General features: G+C 33.5%; 1 non-coding gene across 1 annotated transcript; it reads left to right on the top strand.

Annotated features, from left to right (window-relative positions):
- The first annotated feature begins 389 nt into the window (after positions 1–389).
- TRNAM-CAU (transfer RNA methionine (anticodon CAU)) lies at positions 390–474 on the top strand. The gene is given in 2 exon segments: positions 390–427; positions 439–474. It is a non-coding gene; the product is annotated as a tRNA-Met (tRNA).
- The last annotated feature ends 4,172 nt before the right edge of the window (positions 475–4,646 follow it).

The raw sequence follows: 4,646 nt of genomic DNA, 5'->3' as shown, positions 1-4,646 counted from the left end.
ATATAACAACACCGTCTTAAATAAATTATAGATAAATTTTAATATATATCAAAGAAAAGATAACATAATTATTGAAAACAATAATAAAACAAAATCTTATGAAAATACAGTTTTCACAACCTTCGATCACAGTTTTAGTGTAGAGATATATATCATTTATCTTTTTAATCTGAAGCTAAAAAAGTGGATAAGTATTATGTTGTGAGAGTCTTGTGATCATATAAAAGAAAAGAAAAAGAAAACAAAATGACTTAAGTGAAATACTTAGTAGTGTATGCAGGCGCTTATCATAATCTCAGTAGCTCTTGGCCATTCACACATGTATTAGCATAATTTCTTCTTTAATTCAGTTTTGAAGAATTCTCTAAAATTAACAGAATTTTCATCAAGGGGTGGTGGCGCAGTTGGCTAGCGCGTAGGTCTCATAGCTTCTGAGTAATCCTGAGGTCGAGAGTTCGAGCCTCTCTCACCCCAAAATTTTTTTGCGCGATGAATTGTTGCTGAGTTTGGGTCCCTCTTATTGGCAGTGATTTTCTAGATCTCTCTTTTTCTTTGTTTTTGTGCTTCTTATCTAAACATTCATCTGTATTGTTTATTCCAATCAAAATTATCCATGTAGTGAATGGTGTCCACATGCTTATCTCTTTTGCCAGAGCAAGGAATTTTTTTGAAGTTCAATGGCAATGATGGTGTTCTTCTGCTCTCAAATATGGTTTATGTTTATGTTGTAGAAAATCGGGGACTGAGATCTTTAGTAGTCCTGCTAGGTGAGTCGTCTTTAGTAAAAAATGGTTTTTGACTAGGGGTGTTCACGGTCCGGTTTGGATCAGTTTTGAGACAAAATGTCATCCGATCCAAAGATTCATAAGCATACGGTTTGGTTCGGTTTTTGGATGACAAAATAAAAAATCCAATCCAATCCAATTTAGGCGGTTTTAATCGGTTCGGTTAATTCGGTTTTATTCGGTTTTTAAATAGCAACTATTTACAAATTATATTTATTCTGAAACTATTGATTTCAAATGGAAGAATTTTTCTAGGTGAAACAATTAATGTATTCTAAAACTTTCCATGCCAATTTTTCAAGGTGAAGCTCCTGCCACCATAATGTGATAATGCTGTAGAAAACGTCTCATGCCAATTTTTATTGGCTATATTCCAGCCGACAACATTAGCATTTTTTAAAACAACATTAGCATTTCTAAAACCAACCACTTCTATAAGGCCATCATCCACATATGGTGGAGTCAAATATCTCTGTATAATAAAATAAAAATAGCCTCAAAATTAACAAATGATTTTACAGAAAAAACTAACAAAAGAATTGGCAATGGCATATGCAGTGGTCTGGTTTTTAACTAATATCAGTATGAAGAAAATACAATTGACCTGAAGAAAATACAATATTAGTATGAAGAATTCCATAACAGACCAAGTAAAAAATATTTATCATATAATAATAAATTTATGTAACATATCATTAGTAAAAAATATTTATACATGCGATTTGGTTCGGTTTGGATCGGTTTTAAAAAATCAATCCGAAATCCGATCCGAACCGTGTGGTTCTCACAAAATGACATCCAAACACATCCAATAAACTTCGGTTTTTTACAGTTTTCGGTTTTTTTTGGATCGATTTTCAATTTTTATTTAGATTGGTTTGGATTTGAACACCCCTATTTTTGACCACTTTTGTTATTATGGTTAATAGAATTATAGCTGGGCTTAAATCCCCTATTTTTGACCACTTTTGTTATTATGGTTAATAGAATTATAGCTGGGCTTAAATCCCCTTTATGATACAAGCTCTTTTGATTCTCATTGGCAAGTTTATTGGTGTCATTTCGCAAACAATATCTTTTCATCCTCAAATTAACTATCTTTTTTTTTTTAAAGTTTCATCAAAAGATACGGACCACAAGAGACCATTTTTGTTAAACACAATAGTAAAAGCTTTATTCTTCCCTCTCTCATATTCAAAAACATTTTCATTTAAAAACATAATTAAAAACCAAAACATTTTTATTAAAAAATTGTGATTTAACTTCTATTTTGAAGAATAAAAAATAAATATCTTAGAATTAACAATTTTTACCCAATTAATTAGAGATGTAATTATGGGCTTCGGCCCTCCCATCAATAAAAAAAATTAGAGAATTATTTTTTAAAATATATGGTGGGATGTCATTTATATTTGCCATGCATAATGTTGGATCACGGTTGAAAGTTTGTCAACAAAAAAATTATTGGGTCGCGTCACAGACTTAAGTCGCTTTCTTTAAAACATTTCGCGGCACTGCCTAAAATTAAGAAAAGCAGTCAAATTACCGCGTCGCCTCCAAAATAAAACAGCTCAGTTCTATATTGTACGATTACTGCTTGCACGGTAGATAATCGGTCTAAAAATACACCTTCAGATGGTACTAAGACCATTCAAATATGATATAAATACCACCTTAGTATCTGGTATAACGACCAATCATAGTAATATCTCAAAGAGAAATTTCAATAATGGCCATTTGACCGATCACAATAATTTCTCAAACAAAGAGAAATTCGAATAATTCTCTAAAGAGAATCCAAAAAAATTTATACTTGATAATTCCCAACTCAAACGAGGAGAAATTAACATTATTCTCTAAGAAGAATTCAAGAAAGTACTTGAAAAATTCAACGAGTAGAAAAAAAAAAGGGAGAAGTTGGGGCTTTGACAATTCGAAAGACGCAGAGTTATGAGAGTGAGGAAGGAAAAACTCAAAATAAGTTTTTGGTGTGTTTTGGAATGAAACAATTGACTTCCTTATATAATGAAGTAAACTAGACAAGATTTCTAATCTAAGCAATGTGGGACTAAGTAGTTTTTTTTCAACTAACACACAATGTGTGACTTGACTTAGGAACTTTTCTATTAATCTCTCTATTTTAGAATATTGACATAATGTTCCAACAATCCCCCACTTGAATTAAAAAAAGTGTTTCAGAAGTAATGTCAAACGTTTCTAAGATTGTGCATAAGCAGGGGTGTCTACGACTTGAACCAGTGCGTAGCAAGTAGGATTCCGATTCAACAAGAGTGACACAAATGTCTTTAACTCTATCTCAGACATCAAACTCACACATAATCTTTTCTTAGGATGTATTCTAATAGCCCGTGCTTTTAATAGTCCTACACATATATTCCGGTTTAGTGAAAGCTCTAGGAATTCTGCCTCGAAATTCCATAGGAATCGACCTGAGTTCCACAATTACATAAGTGAGTCTATCAAGGGTACTCATGTAGCCTAGGTACTCCCTCATACAGAGAATAGATCTCATTAAGAGTTTCTATTATCTCATCCTCTTATCGCTTCAGGATTCATGCTTCTCTTATTTATTCTAGCATGGTCGCCTTATATTACTCACAACTTGTTATCACCCATTGAACTTATTTCTTGGGATCTGTAATCATTTAGGTCGGGTTACCATCATGAGCAACTCATTTCTGTATAGGCATTAGTCTCATCTTCTTGGATGTATTATGGATTTTCTCTCTAGCTAATCCTTTCGTCAAAGGATCTACTAAGTTTTCATCAAGGCGTACATCATCCACTCTTACAGCTCCTTTAGAGATACAATCTCTAACAGTGTTGTACTTTCTTCTTATTTGATGTCGTTTACCATTATAATAACGGTTCTCAATTTTTGTAATAGTTGTGGTACTATCGCACTGGATCAACACAGCCGACATAGGTTTTTCCCCTAAAGGGATCTCAGTTAGCAAACATCTTAACCAGTTTGCTTCTTCACTAGTTGTGGCCAGTGCTATCATCTCAGACTCTATTGTGGACTAAGCCAGGATAGTTTGTTTCTTTGATTTCCAAGATACAGCTCCGCCAGTTATACTAAATATATACTCACTAGTATCTTTGGACTCATCTGATAAGGGGTTCCAATCTGCATCATTGTACCCTTCTAGCACAGCAAGAAATTTCTGATAACGTAGGCCAAGATCTATGGTCCTTTTAAGGTACCTCATGACTCGCTCAATAGCTTGACAGTGCTCGTTACTCGGTCTACTCGTAACCTGCATAGCAATTCTATGACATATGCAATGTCGGGTCTAGTACAATCAGTGACATACCTAAGACTTCCAATGTTGCTCGCATACTCTGTTTTTTTTACACTTTCACTAGTGGTCTTAAACAATTTCACACTTGGATCATATGGTGTGCACGCAGGTTTACAATCAAAGTATTTATATTTCTTTAAGATCTTCTTCACATAGTGTGATTGATCAAAAGAAATTCCTTGCTCGGATCTCGTGATCTTGATACCAAGAATTACACTTGCTTCTCCGAGATCATTCATATCAAAGTTGTTACACAACAGAGATTTCACATCATTAATGGTCTGAATGTTTGATCCAAATATAAGTGAATCGTCTACATAGAGACATATGATAGTGTAGATGCGTTCTCAGATTTGTAATGAACACATTTATCACTTTCATTCACTTTATACCCATTCGATATCATTAAGTTATCAAAATTTTCATGCCATCATTTAGGAGCTTGTTTTAATCCATACAGAGATTTGTCTAACTTACAGACCTTGTTTTCTTATTCGAGTATCACAAGCCCTTTCGGTTGCTCCATATAGATTTC

The sequence above is a fragment of the Vicia villosa genome, linkage group LG3 (assembly GCF_029867415.1).
Source record: "Vicia villosa cultivar HV-30 ecotype Madison, WI linkage group LG3, Vvil1.0, whole genome shotgun sequence".
Lineage (NCBI taxonomy): Eukaryota > Viridiplantae > Streptophyta > Magnoliopsida > Fabales > Fabaceae > Vicia > Vicia villosa.
This window is presented reverse-complemented; position numbering and strand designations above follow the sequence as displayed.